Source organism: Hypomesus transpacificus, unplaced genomic scaffold (assembly GCF_021917145.1).
Source record: "Hypomesus transpacificus isolate Combined female unplaced genomic scaffold, fHypTra1 scaffold_105, whole genome shotgun sequence".
Taxonomy (NCBI): domain Eukaryota; kingdom Metazoa; phylum Chordata; class Actinopteri; order Osmeriformes; family Osmeridae; genus Hypomesus; species Hypomesus transpacificus.
The window spans coordinates 369,291-385,457 of record NW_025813697.1 but is presented as its reverse complement, the minus strand read 5'-3'; positions in this window follow the sequence as shown (position 1 = coordinate 385,457).

The following is a 16,167-nucleotide window of genomic DNA, read 5'->3' as shown; positions in this document are numbered from 1 at the left end:
TAATGGATATAACGTGATCTAACAAGACTTGGGCTGTGTTCGAAATGTCTTAAAATGCGTCCTTCCTTTTAAGACAGCGAGGTCTGTTCGAAATGTCTTAAATCTTCACTTCCTGTCTAATAAGATACCTTGAAATACGTCACATAACGGTCATTTTTTAAGAGAGCATCTGAGCTGCCTTGCTGTCTTAATGGCGGTATTACCCATAACTCTGTGCGCGGGGTTACCGTGAGCAACAAGTTAAACAGAATTTTTACAATTCATATTTCAGCTAAACGGTACTTGTAAATCAGCATCTGAATAAAAATGTATCGAGAAATGGGCAGTGTAGTTGCTGAAAATTTATTTATTTTATTGATAACACTCCTATTTGTAAATTTGCTCCGACTTTTCGATAACGTACAGTAGCTAGCATCGCAGTGCAGTGCAAACACTAGCTAGTTGCTGCGTTTTATCATAATCCTATCAAATGAGTGAAATACAAACACAAATGTTATGAGCTATTGAGCCTATATCTAACACAAGTTTAAATACAGCTTAACTTGACTTAGTGTGACAATAAACTCAATGCAATTGACTGCCGTCTGACAAAGCGCGCTAGTGCAAGCACATAAGTACACGCAGCGCGATGACGTACATCCTGTCTTAATAGGCTGTTCGAAAACGACGGCTTTTAAGATACCTTACCCCGAAGAGAGCCTCGTTAGACACCTGTCTAGTAAGACATCAAGGATTAAGACAGCTGTCTAAGTTTTCGAACACAGCCTTGGTAATAATGTAATAAATAAAAGCTTGAGAACTGTGTCTAAAATATACTTTATTGAACATTTGCCTTTGAAAGGGGAGTATTCGCAGAACCATATAGGCTACAAGACGTTTCCATCAGATGTAAGTGGGGGTGAAACATAGAGTCACTGAGGACCTTCATTGTCCCACAAAAGCAGTCTGGCTTGATGACACGATCAAAAAAAGAATAATGGGTGTGTTTAACAAAAGCTTCTCAAGGCAAGACTAATATTATTTAAATATAGGCCAATATCATTTCCTATTGTGGTTACCGGTTAAAGTATTAATCTTCGTCTTTGCTCCAGATAGACGTCAACAATCTATGCTCGCGCTTTACATAATATATTTGCCATCATGTCATGAAAGTTTTTACGAAAAATCAAATCTGTTTTAAAATAACGGTAATAAACTATATCAACAACATTTCATGTATGTGTGACAACCATTTGCTAAATTTGCTACAACAGGGCAGGCAACTCAAGCCAGTTCTCCCTGTGCTCATTTAATATAAGTCTATGGCTCATTCAGCTCCATTTAAATCGGCTATCGGCCAATGTGAACTTTTGTGCTTGTGCCCTGTTAGTATCCGCAAGCACATTTGCAGGCAACTTTTATTGACGTAAGCAAATAAACGGGGTGCTAGTTTACCCATTTTGGATTGGTTTTAAACTTAGCAAAAACTGGGAAAAATTATTCAATAAAAAAGCTAGTAGTATGAGCCAGGTTCGAGAATCTAACAAAAATTATTGGGGGAGATAGTTTTGTAAATGTTGACTGAAGTTAATAGAATAAAAACTACCGGAAGAGTCGGAAACCTAACCGTAAATGCAATACCACCTACATCCACCAGGGCCGTTGCTTCAAGCCGAGCGGCGAGGGGTGGGGGCTTGTATCAAACGTACACAAGCTTCGAACCGGAAAACGATAACCGGCTTCCGGTTGAAACCCGCTATGAATCATGGGTAAATTCCAGGAATAAGGTGGATAAAGTATGGTCAGAGCCTGTTTAAGGAGAGCCTGCCCACTCCCTATTAAGCCCCATTGTACCGAATTTTGTTGCAGTTCCACCAGAGTTCCACTGGCAATGATCGCGGTTGAGTGAAAAAGGAATGGGAGTCTATGGAGCTAAACGGCTAAATGTTTCTCTTTCGCCTGATTGTCGTTGATAAATCTCAGATTTGATTGTAGTTTTTGCATGTTCAATATGGATTACAGGTCAAAAGTACTTATGTCCTTTCGATTTCTTACAGGGTAAGTCGTTGTTGCCCATAACACGTTGGCATTCTGCTAACGAATGCTGATTGGTCAGTGAAGGACTGACTACGACCAGATATCCCACTTGATGGCATCCGAAGCAGAACCAGAATGTCAGAGCATTAGCAACAATAGCAACAACATTAGCAAGCCAAAACTCTTTCTAGCATGTGTATTGACAGGGAGAGCCTAACCTTTCAGCTATGTTGTCGATGCCTCAAGAGAAACCAGTAACCAGAGCTTGCCGTCAAGCAGTAGCTCTGGTCGTACGATGTGTATGACGTCAATGACATTTTCAAAGTCTTTCCAGAACGGAAAGGCGACTTTAAAAAGATCTAACACCCAGTGGTGTTTTACCTGACATCTTTGAAAGGCAGCAATGATTAATGCATCCATGGCCAGGATATAATAATAAAATGTGACATTATTTTAAAAGTCAATGGTGTCTGGCCTATGTACGTCCCGCACTGGGTTCGATCCTGCCACTTCTGACATTCCAAGCACCGCCATTAGTTCAAGTTCAAGTCTTTTATTTGTCAGGTACACAGAACAACAAAAGGTTAGACTGGGCACTGAAATTCTTAAGACAAGACAACGCAAGCACCTGGCATTAGATAACATATAAGTACACAGAACACAATTTACATCAACGCTGAGCTTAAATAAGTGAAACTTCCTAAATATACAGATAGCAATAAATATCGACTATACTAACCCTAATACTAAAACTTCCTAAATTACAGATAACAATAAATAGTACACTATACTAACCCTAAATGCACAAAAACCTGTTTCAACCCTATAACCTATTCTAACCTAAGTGGAGTACAGTACAATAGTGCAAATTTGCAGATCAGTGACTATGTCCATGACCATAGAGGAGCCTGTTGGCGAGGTACAGTGAGGTACAGTAGTGCAAAGTTACTGATAGAGCAACCAGTAGCTGAAAGTGACAGTGTATAAGTGACTAGTGTGCAGTAATCAATGTCCATATCAGTGTCCATTCAGAAGCCTGATGGCCCTTGGGTAGAAACTGTTGTCCAGTGTGCGTGTGCGCGACCGGATGCTGCGGTAACGCCTGCCAGAAGGCAACGGGGAAAAGAGACTGAAGGATGGGTGGGAACAGTCTCTTAGAATCCTGACGGCTTTCCTTAGGCAACGTGTGTGGTAGATGTCCTGTAGGGCTGGGAGCTTCCTGCCGATGATGAACTCAGCAGAACGGACCACACTTCGTAGGGCCTGGCGGTTCTGGTCTGTGCAGCTCCCATACCACACTGTAATACAACCAGTCAGAATGCTCTCTACAGTGCATCTGTAAAAGTTAGTGAGGATGACTGAGTCCATACCAAACTTCTTCAGTCTCCTCAGGAAGAAGAGACGCTTACGGGCCGCTTTGACCACCTTGTCCGTGTGAACAGACCAGGTGAGGTCATTGCTGATGTATTAATCAGCAATGTTCCACACCCCGAGGAACTTGAAGCAGCTGACCTCCACTTCCGATCCATTGATGAGTAGGGGTGCATGCTACTCCTCCTGCCGCCTCCTATAGTCCACAATCACCTTCTTGGTCTTGCTGATGTTAAGAGAGAGGTTATTGTCCTGACACCATGATGTCAGGGTTTCAACCTCCTCTCTGTAGGCTGACTCGTCACTGTCAGAGATGAGGCCCACGATGGTTGTGTCGTCAGCAAACTTAACAAGGAGGTTGGAGCTGTGCGTTGCCGCACAGTCATGGGTGAACAAGGAGAACAGGAGAGGGCTGAGCACACAGCCCTGGGGGGTGCCTGTGTTGGTGATCAGTATGGATGAGGTGCGGTCACCGATTCTCACCACCTGTGGCCTCCCCGTCAAGAAGTGGAAGATCCACTTGCAGAGGGAGGTGCTTAGTCCCAGGTCCACAAGCTTGGAGACCAGTCTGGAGGGGATGATGGTGTTGAATGCAGAGCTGTAGTCAATGAACAGCATCCTCACATATGTATTCCCCTTGTCCAGGTGGGAGAGAGAGGTGTGCATAGTCAGAGCGATGGCATCGTCTGTAGACCTGTTGGACCGGTATGCAAACTGCATAGGGTCCAGTGTGGGGGGCAGCGAGGAGCAGATGAATGATTTGACTAGCCGCTCGAAGCACTTCAACTACGCCAACGAAAACCTAGATCTCCGTCCATGCGGGTGGCCTGTTATTTACCTGAGGAGTGAGTTTCACCGATACACACCGGCTACATCTTTGAACTACTTGTTCTGAGCAGGTGTTGTCAGTGAACAGGCTGTAAAACTGTTGGTTGAGAGACTCGTGAAAAACTGATGCTAATTATCTGGGATTTTTTTTTTAACAGCAGTCAAGTTGTCATTGTTTGTGTCAAACAAGTTGTGAATTTGTTGCAACATTAAAACAGTAGATCATGACTGTGCTCAAAGTGATGTTCGAACTCCAGCGGTTTGCTTTAGGTGAACAAAACTTTCGGAAGACGTAGCAGAATCACGAAAAATTACAGGATATGCTTTTTTCCATTGGTTGTTGCATTAAATCTTACCCAGATACAATGGTGCTATTTTCTGATTGGCTATTGTATAGACCCTTTCTTTATTCTGATTGGCTGATAAGTGGCAGGCTCGACTAAGAACTCCAGGGGAGACGCGCTTGACTGCCGGTTTCATAGTGAGAGTGGCGCAGCCCAAGGCCGTAATCATAATACATATTGGGGGGGACACATCCCCCCCTATATTCAAATCTGGTCAAAATGTCCCCCCCAATATTTTGATATAGAAATATAAATGTGCTACGCTAGGACAGGCAACCACGCACGCTATCCAGAATTATCATTAAAAAAAAAAAATCGTCCCCCCCAATGTTGACTCCATGGCTACGGCCTTGGCGCAGCCAGAGGAATTTTGGTTGGGTGCTGAGGCATATTTAATATATTATAAATATTTGTTTTCTGCCTGAGAAATACAATGTGTGGCGGGAGGGCGTGACAAAAAACCGAAATGAAGTGACAGTCAATGAAAGTGACTGTCACTCTCAATGCGTGACACCTGTGGATTTTGAGGATTATAGCTCCATAGACCTCCATTCATTCTGCACTCGACCGTTAGCGCCCTCATATGGAACTTGAGTGGAACTGCAACCAGTTCAGAACCCGGAAGTTTCCCGAGAGTGGGAGTTACATTTACATTTAGTCATTTAGCAGACGCTCTTATCCAGAGCGACTTACAGTAAGTACAGGGACATTCCCCCGAGGCAAGTAAGGCGAAGTGCCTTGCCCAAGGACACAACGTCATTTGGCACAGCGAGGAATCGATCCGGCAACCTTCTGATTACTAACCCGACTCCCTCACCGCTCAGCCATCTGACTCCCTCCCTGGGAGTTCTCCCTTTATTAGACATTCTCTGGTATGGTTGCTCTCGCCATGCTCCTGGATTCATAATAGAAATGGGGTGCTACTTTCCACATTTCAGTGTTTCCTCTGTTGATTTTGTCATGGCTAAATTTCTTCCTCCACGGTATCAGAAATAGGGCTGTACAAAATGTTTGTCTGTCTATCAGCAGTGATTGTTAGAGCGGACACGCGCTTCACACCGCAGTTGAGATTGCGTGTGTGCGTCCTTGAGAACTGTAAGTCGTATAACTTATGTTGTCAGTTCATTTAAGCCTGTCATTGTATTAGTCTATAGTTCTTGCTAATTTAAATTAAGTTAACTGGTGATTTTCGTTGTTTGTATTCTTCCCCGGGCTAGCTAAATTGCACGTCTGTTGATTCGATAGCGATTGCTGCCTTTGCTCACGTTTGTATTATAAAGGTCACATGACATGAAAATGTCACTTTAGGAGGTTATTTAACATTAATATGAGTTCCCCTAGCCAGCCGTTGGTCCCCCAGTGGCTAGAATTTTCGATAGGTGTAAACCAAGCCCTGAGTGTTCTTCTCCGCCTTTGAGAAAATGAAGGCTCAAACGCTCTGTTTGAAAATCTGCTCCTTGTGAAGTCTCAAGGAGCCTCTGCACAACCAGTAGCCTATCCTAATTTTATTTTCGCTGGAAATGCGCCGACACAACTTCTCAAAGTTTAGCCTGTCTGCGCCAAACATTTCAGCCACCACTGTTTCCTTAACTTGAGCCAATACAAAGTTGGCCTTGCTGACCGTCTTAAATTAAATTCTGGATCAGTACTCCTTGGTCCAGCTACAAACCTCGGACAAGTAAGTCAACTAACGCTATATCATTTTGTTGCTTACTATATGGTTCTTGCTACCCTTAGAATCTGGCTGTAACATTAGCTCTGCAGCTATCAGCTGAGGTACTGTCGCTAATGTAAAGGTAGATAACATCAAGTATGTGTGTGAAGTGTGCAGCTCTGCAAACCAGGGTTATCAGATGAGAATGGGCAAATTCGAGGCATCTTACAGCAATGGGTGTACCAGCCATTGTGATACATCCACTGTAAACATTAGCGCATGGTGCCGCCTCTCTCCTCCTCATTTAGCATTTAAAGCTACAGACACAGAAACAGCGCATTCTGAGGAAAGCTCATTGTGGGACTCGTAGTGGCTATAATTCTGCACCAAGGCTGAACTTCGGGAAAGAGACTTCAGATACAGTATTACGGGACTAATAAGGCCTATATAAAAGCATCCAAAAATTAATAAATAGTGGGTTTATGTTAGGATAATTTCTTAAGTAATGCACAGAGTCGTCAGATTCAAAGAAAGTACAATAGTTTAATTCTTGCCAGCAAGGAGACAAAGTCTGATCGCAATACAAAGTTTGTCTGCTAGCATATTGTGCTAGCTAACTATTTAAGCAGCCCCACTCTTTACAGTCATTGGTTAAAACAAAGGCATGCAAATGTTCCATGGGTCTTCTTCATTGACTCCTTGCATAGACCTGGCGCGCGCGTGTGTTTGAGTGTGTGCGTGTGTGTGTCTTTTGACCCCTGTAAGCTTGACCACATGATTCACCCAACACAGATAAGGCCAGACATCTTTTATGGCCTCTCCACTAAGAGAGAGTGGTCAGCCCGGGTCACCTTGTTTACAAATGCCCCATGTTATCCAAAGTTCAGATTTGGGGGGTAGGCTTCTCTCTACACACAAGGAATGCTAAACACAGAATCATTCTTATACAGGATAAATGTGTTACATCTTCAATTTATCCAACAGTTTATTGTTATTATTTGCTACAGAATGCTTAGCCTATCAAGATCAAATGAAGCAGACAGTGTACATGCTTTCGAGTACCTTAATCGATAGGCTACTGACCATTTACAATACGGTGTTACGTCAATTATTAATTGGCAGCATTTATGCCATTTAGAACATACTTTATGTGTGGAAAGCCTCTTTAAGAAGCCTAACCTTATTGCTTTTGGGGAAATAGGATGAAAATATGTGCAATATTTCATGGGCTATTAGAGTATCACATTAACCTGCTCCGAAATATAGAATGGGTTAGAATGGGCGCTGTCAGGCCAAATAGTGTCCTAGGGCCAAATAGTGTCCTACCTGACGTCACAATGCCGTTCCGAAGCAAGGACGCGTCCGTCGCTATGCCAACCTTAAATTCCTGAGATATATCTACGAGTGCTAGCAAGAAACTGTCATGGTTGCTATACTGGTTACTAGGTAGGAAGTTTTGTATTTAGGCTTATTTAAACCAGTTTATTCTACTCTACTATTTAAAGTTTTCACTCGTTTGATAGTGTAGTGGTCATATGCATAGATGTATGTGTATGAAATCTATAATCTTCTATGTTCATTGGTAAGAGACAGGAAGGGAAGATAATTAAGTTGAGTTCAAAGGAATGTGAGGTGCTGATGGCTCTGTGGGCAGCGTGCCCTGGGGGATGGGTGAAGCATCTTATATGGCCTTCTGTCCTCTGGTTACTGTAAGGGGTCAATGAGACAGTTGCTCTGAACTTTGGCTAGAAGGACTGTGTCCTGTTTCATTGTTTGTGTTAATTAAAAGTATTGTTTGAAGATGGTCACACAAAGGACAGTTGGCCATTTGACTGGTCAACCCCTGTGGCTTTATTATCTACTGCTCTGGAGAGAGCTGTGACATCAAAGAACTTTGGGACACACCGGAGATGTATTGTTTCAAACTGTCACTAAGTTGAGTTAGCCAATCACAGAGTTTGCTACATTGATTGATTGACCTTATAGAATGCCATTTGATCTTAAGTTTATATAAGGCAGTGCATGTGTGATGGTTGGCCATCACTCCTGCGAACGACCTGTGTGGATGGCACCTCCTTCGCTGTGACTGATCAGCAAAGCTTTGTTTATGTAATTGTATAGTCTAAATAAATTGTATTAAAACCGTATCCCTTGACTATTCAGATCTACACAGTGCCACTCGAATTCTTCCTTAACATTTGGTGCAGGAACTCGGAATCCTCGTCTGCTCAGCGTTTAACAGACTTCTCTCTCTGATGGCGATTTGATCAGTCCGGCTGGAACAGCTGCCTTAACCTCCAAAATTTGACGGAGACAGCGGGGCCAACTCTAGGGGAGTTTTACTGGTTGCGCTGTTGCTGACGCGGGATCTTAAAGGAACAGGTGAGATATTCTTTTTGGTCACTGTGTGATATTGAATTGTCTAAATATGGTTTAGGCTATTGCCAATAATTCGGTTAGGTTAATTGGGAGGGCAGAGGCCGGAGGAAAACTTTGTCCTGTACTGTTGAAGTCCGTACAAATTAGGAAACGTTTGGAACGTTTGTCCTGTTACGTTAAAGTCGTACGAAAGCATGCAGGGTTGCGTTGACGAACGCACAAAGGGTCATAAGTCACATGTGATATCTGTTATGTGTCTTAAAGTCCCTAGGTCAGGAATTGTATTGAGTTCTGAGTCCCTAGAAGAGGTTTAAGTCCTTTTCCGGTATTGGGTTAGAGTCCCTGGGTTAGAGTCCCTGAAGAAAGAGTAACCAGCTGAGTGTTTTTTAAAAAAAAGAAAAAGGTTAGGAAGTGTCCTATGAAATTTCAAAGTGAGTTTGTAAACGCGCGTGTTCATTTTTGTTTTACTTGCAAGTTATGTTTTTTCGAGGTTAAAAGAAGTATGGGTAGTAATTAATGGTGTCAACGTAAAAGCTATATCTACAAATTACAAAAATCAAAATTTAAAATTATTTTTTATTTTTGGTTTGAACGTTTGTAATTTACGATTGTAGGCTATTCGGTAAGGGTATATGTTCATTGACAAGTTGTGAAATCGGAATTTGAGAGTAAAAAAAAGAAAGGAAGGGGGTAATTGTGTCTTTATGTTCCTTCGTTGGTTATTGTTGGTTCAATGTGTTCAAATATGGATTGTAATTCGAAAATGAATAGGGCTAAAGATGGTCTGGAGGCAGAATTAACCTGTCCGAACATCGATTACATGAAGCAAAAGTATGGTAACGATAGTTTATTGCAAATGCAAATATGGATTGATATATGTGGATTTCAGAGTGTGGGGTCATTTTGTTGTGAAATTGAAAAGCTTGTGCAGAGAGAAATTGTGACACGATTTGGAAAATAATAGATGTAAGCTTGGTTGGATGGCTTTTCAGAATTGGATGGAGGCAGGTAGAATCAAAGAGAAATAGATATTAGAACAGATAGTGTGGGGAAATGTTCATCTATTTCCACACAGATTCACGATTCAAATTGTATGGCTGTTCCGCACACAAACTTTGCGGTGGGTAGGATATTCATCCGTAGCCCGTAGTGGTTAGCGGGTGGATGCGCAGGAGGTTTTGCTGGCTAAGCGAGAACAAACTACGAACGTGAGGTCAGACGTTTGTCTTACGACTGAAGTGTTTTCTGACAGACGGTTGTCTAAGATAAGTCAAAAAAGCAGGATCCTGGAATTTGTTTATAGATTTGCTTTGGATTCCCGCAAAGATTGCGGCTTGTGCTTTGACTTGCACTATTGCCTATTATTCAAAAGAAGGAGAAGTTTAAGTCCCCTCCGGTACAAAAGGGTTTGAGTCCCTAAACGAGTTTAAGAATGTTATAGGCTTGGGTGGCATTGCTTCTGTCTCGAGGGACAGCACTGAGTTACGATTGATCAAAGTTAATGCAGAACATGTTTAAATGTGGTTTGGAAAACATGTAGGAAAGTCGAAGACACAAAGTTAGGCCAACACGATTGGATAGGAATGGTCAATCTATGTTGAGCACAAAATGTGTGGTTTGACTGGGGGTATTTGAGCATTATGGACGTGAATGTACGGAGATGTGTCATCACTGTTGAAAGTTTTCTGGAAATTGGGGGCAAACTCGCAAATTCGTGACCGGAAGTTGAGGTCCGAACTGGTGACGAAGGCTACTATGTTGACACACGTACACAGATGAAACACTTGGGAGAGACTTTGTTATATTCTCTTCAGATTCTTATGGATGTTTATCGGTTATGACATCGTTGGTAGAGGAGTAACCATTGACTTGTTATATTGTTTTACAACTGTGTGTTAACCGATATTTGATGTTAGATTTTACATCTGTCAGATTTGTTTTGAGGATGAGACAGTCTGTTTTTGAAAATGCTAATGTTAATTCTTTGGCTGAATTCTCCACTTGAAAAGAGGCGCATGCGCTTGAGTCTAACGGCTCATTCTGCGTGCAGTGGCCCACAGCATCATGAGTGATAAAAAAAGAGAAAAATAAAATAAAATACACTCATCTGAAAGAGAATTTGACGTTGAAAATAGAAATGTATTGGTTTTAAACACATGTGTGTTCCTGTTTCTTTGTCAAAGTTAAGAAAATATTGTGAGTTGGCATACTTTTGATTTGGAAATCATGTACAGACCGAGTTTATCTTATGAGCTTGATTCGATATTGGATTAGTAGGCTATTGCGCTGCTAAATTTCGGTTCTTGGGTCAGATAAATGGTAAAGGCCAGTTTTGGCAACGAAAGCGATATTCATTCGAAGAATTACAATCCAAGGTTATTGAAACGTTTATAGAGTTTTTATGTATTCAAACGGAAATTTCAGTTTATGTTGTTAAAGGAATATTTTTTGTTTAGGCCTACGTATTGAATTTATCTGGAAATGTTGCTTTGGTTTTGTGTTATGTGAATGAGGTTACTGTAATATCTACATTTGATTTTAACATGTGCGTACTCGATATCCATTGACATGGAAGCAATCGATGGTTTTTATTTTCATTTGTGTGGGAAGTTTACAGATGTGATGGTTGTTTAAAGAAATATGTAAAGGGTTATGAAGACGTGATTAGAAAGGTTGATATGATTTTAGTTCCGTTTTAGGCCAGTCTGTTGAACGAAGTCTGTTACAAATTGTTAGGATAGCTTTGGAATCTGAGAGGAAAAGATTAAAGCTGTGACTTTGTTAGCTAGCTAATGGCTAACAACGAAAACGTGGAGAAAGTGCATTTTGCTGTCCGGAGACCGAGGAGAGTCTAGGAAGTGGAATTTGCAATTGTGGTAACGACATTTGTAGCTAACAAATTTACAGACAGACTCAACAGCGATGGCGGCGGGTACAGGCTAGTAAAGGAATTACAGCTTGACATTTGAGATCCAGGATGGGAAGCGTATGACGCATGCGCAGATGTAAATTTGAGAAATTGACAAAAACGCAAATTTAGAGTAATAGATGATTTTGGAGCGAGTTTTACATACTGATTTGGTTACTTTTGAAATGTTACGTGATGAGTATTTTGATACATTTGTTTACAAGGTTTTTGTTTGTTTGAGTACATTTTATGTGTTAGAAATTCCGAGGAGAAATGGAGAAAGGTGGGGGCTAAAATAGAGTCCCGTTACGTTGAGATCTTACAGAGGTGATAAGTGAAGAGAAGGTAAGCGCCAACCATCTGTGTTGTCAAAAGAAAAAAGGAATTTAACCAGAGTTTTGCTCTGTCCCAGAGCGCTTGTTTGATTTGAGTTTAAAATGCGTGCTGATAGATAAGCTATGTTTATTTGAGTTGATTCATTGAGTAAAACTAAGAGTAAAAGTGAGAAGTGTTACATTAAACCGTATACAAACTACAAAATAGTCAAGTTAAATGTTTTCATTTTGGGGGTTTTGATCCGCCAATTTGGGATTTGAGATCCGTGCATTACGCATGCTAAGGGTGTTTTGGCTGGTACATATAAGAATATTCAAAGGAGTATTCTGTATTACATGCTTTGATAAGACATTTGAAAAGTTAAAGAACAAGGTTTTGTTTTATGGGGTTATGTTACTTTTGTTAAATTGTGAATTTAAAGGTTTAAAAAGAAAAAGGAACTATGCATATGCTTTGAAGAAGTATATGGGCAAACATTTTAAGTCAAAAAAAGTAAAATCTAAGGTTTTTAAGAGTTTGATAGAGTTTTGGATGTAATTTGGTTTTGAAATGAAAAAGAGAAAATTATTACAATGTACTTTTATTTGAGTTTGATTGTAATATGGTTTTAAGTTTTATTTGGGTGTTTTATCAGAGCCTGTCACAATGTTTGGGATGAACAGTTAGGCTGTGATGAGGATGTTTTATTGTGGTATTGGTGAATGAAGAGGGTTATTATAACTTTTGGGTTTGAAATGATTTGGGGAGACTCATTATGTCTGATAAAATGTGGTTATGATGGTTTGTGCTAATTAGCCTGTTTTGGACTGCAGCCAAAGCAAGTTATGAAGTTCTACCTATCTAACCTATATAGAAATATAGAGGGGGTACAAGTTTGGTTAAATGGCTACATTAAGAACATTTGATGGTTTATGTTTCATTTTGGAATCATGCAGATTAAATTCTGATTTGGGGTAGTGGATGGTTTTCCTAATGTCTTGGACAAAGAGAGATTTGATTTGGTGAATTTAAATACAGAAAAATAGAAGAGAATCTCAAATATAAAGGTAGTAATTTGAACGGTTCCTAAAGTGTTTTTAAGAAAAGATAATAAGAGATTAAAAGTTGAGGTTATTCTTAATTTGGTTGTTTTCTAAAATAGTTTGATTCTCTAAAGATTGGTTCAAAAGTTGGTTGCTTCAGTGTAAGCTTGTCAATTCATAAAAGGGAAAAGAGTTAAACACATTAGCTGATGGTTAAATACATCATTGGTGTTACATATGAATTTGGGAAAGGTATGGAAACAGGGAGTTTCTCATTTTCACCTGTAGAACAACTTGCTGTATGCAAATGTGGGGTTCACTCTAACAATGATGATTATTTCACAGAGAAATGCTAGTGCTGAAACTAGCTGGAGAAGGTTTCTAGATTGCCTGCAAACAATGATGAACTAACTAGAATATGTTTTTGATGTTGACATATGTTTACAGGAAGTGCTGAGATGGTGTTGCCATGTTCTGATAAGCTTAACTTAACAAATTTGGGTTTACAGGAGTCTTTCGAGGACAATTGTTGTGTGACTTTGTTGCAATATTTGTCACAGATTCTTTAAGGGAAGCGCGGGCTTCTTAGAGAGGAAGAGATGACGTTTAGTAATTTATGACTGACTGATGACTGACTGATCCAAACAGAAAGTGACTATGGGGGTTTTATGGTTTTATGACTTTAGCGTCAGAAGTTTGGCTCTGTGGTAAGATTGTGGGGGTTTGATGAAATACTGCTAAGTTGAAAATGTTTGACTGTATTTAACCCAGAGTGAGAATTGTGTTTTTGTTTGAGTATATTTTACAAGAATTACAGAATGCAGCAGACAGATGGAGAAAGGAATGTTGGAATGGAGATTTGTACTAATCCACAAGAAAATGCGTTTTGGAAAAAGGAAGGATATGAGAATGAAATGGAGGTTGTATGGTCTGCATAACACTTATCTTGAGATTTTGCTCAGTTAACACATGGAAAGATCATGCCTCTACAGTTTGTGTGATATATTAATTTTAACATACAAGGGGATTTGTAATGAATGCATATTCATTTTGTTAGACTCATATGTGGAACAAGTAATATGGGAAAAAGGAATTTAACACGTTAAGCTTCACGTTTAAGGTTAGAGAAACTATTTGAGTATTGATAGAAGGATTTTTTAGAGTTACATTTTGGAGAAGTGATACTGTTTAATGATTGTTGATGATTGATAGAAGAAGTTGTTGGAAGACGTTTTAGACATTTCAGGCAGATTTGGGCTCAGTGGTCAGGCTTTTGGTAATTTAGATTATTCCTCAATGAGATTTTTCTTTTAGGATATATAATGATAATGGGTCACACTTGGTTAAGGAAGTTATTTTGGTGTTGATAGGAGTCAACATTGTGTCAATTACTTCAGTTGAATGAGAAAATGGGATCTTGAAGATAAAGTCGGACGACAAGAAGTCAGTTAACTTTTTAACTGACCTTTGTGAGAATGTGCTTGTTTATCACTGTGCAACCCTTTGTAGTGTACTTTGTGTGAGATTCACAGGCAGGTGGGGGTTATTCTTCTTCCGGTGACTGGACCGCTGCATAATTTGATACCAGGGGACTGGATCGTGGTGAAGGACCTGAAACGCAAGTCCTGGTGCCATACCAGATTCTCCTGACGACTAATTCGGCGGTTAGGATCGAGGGGGGAGCAACGTGGATATACGCTAACCATTGTGAGCGTGCGCCTTGCCTGGAGACGGAAAGAGAGGATCGATGCGCGTTCTGCGTAGTACCAAGGAAAAGTCTGTGCGTATAGTGCAGGTCTCTGAAAGTTGCTGTGACCAATTTGATCGTCGTTTGCAATTGGTTCGACTAGACTACACTGCCTGAAAGAAGATTGCCTATAGCCAACTGAAGATGGAAGAAGAGGTCAATGTGAAATCAGATTTACAGAAGAAGATATTAATGTGTTTGCTTCTTATGTTCTAAGTATAAGGGTATGTTTAGATTGATGGGAATACATTTGCTTTGTGTATGTTTGTATTCGGTATGGATGTTTTTTACTGAGTTGCATTGGATACTTATTTTGATGTTGATTTTTATTTTTCTCAATGCACTGTTTGAGTTATGGTGTTGTTTAAAAAAAAAAAAGAATGGAAATGTAGTGGAAATTTTGGTCATATGCATAGATGTATGTGTATGAAATCTATAATCTTCTATGTTCATTGGTAAGAGACAGGAAGGGAAGATTCCTGAGACAGCAACGCGCGCAGGTAGAATACTATACGTGTTGCCTTCCCGGTCTGTTAAAATTGATGCTAAATAAGTGAATTCTTTGACGAAAACAATTAGCCAGCTAGCACCAGCTATTGTTAAGGAAGAATTCGAGTGGCACTGTGTAGATCTGAATAGTCAAGGGATATGGTTTTAATACAATTTATTAGACTATACAATTACAAACAAAGCTTTGCTGATCAGTCTCAGCGAACCAAACCAGATGACCAAAATTTCCATTACACTTATCATTGAAAGTTTTCCTACTCCCTGTCACATAGTTCTTTAAGGATTTTACAGAGGCAGGTATAACAAAAATGATATATCCATTTATTCTACATTATACAAAAAAGACATGATTAAAATAGGGGCGCACATATAAATTTAAGCCAGTGCAACAACACTACAAATATCTTACTCGTTGCATAGCACACCGATTAAGGAAGACAAACACGGCAATATGTCAACAAGTGATAAATACTGGTAAAAATCCAAGTGTTGTATTGTCAACTTTAGCAAATGGATTGTATGTCATCTTGCTAGCTAGTTAGCTAACGCTAGCTAGCCACTGACGTTCCTTATTATCGCCATTCAGTCGAAACATCAGTTCAAGTTCAGCTGTACCGCAATTTGCATCATTTTCGATGTGTCATGAAAAAAACATTTGAGTAATCATAACAACGTAAGTTTGCACTGGTGTTCTTGCAATGAATAAAGCACTACTTCCCTGTAGAACTGTTAAGAATAGGGTCAATGATTTTCCGTAAAAAAAAAAAAGAATGTTCCGTTTCGTCTAATTTTATTCAGGTAGATTGATTGCTTAAAATGAGTGAATAATATGTGCCACAAGTGACACAGACCCACACCGAGAGTCACTATTGCACGCTCCCAATTATACTGCTGTGAACATTGAGATTCATCATAAAGCACACATGAGGAACAATCTATACAACAACACCTTACAGTGGACGAAAAAAATGACTGGACCAGCATTAGAGTGGACAGACCTTGCAGAGTTTGCAAGCACCCTGGAGGTTATCCATGGATATCTGTCCCTCTGT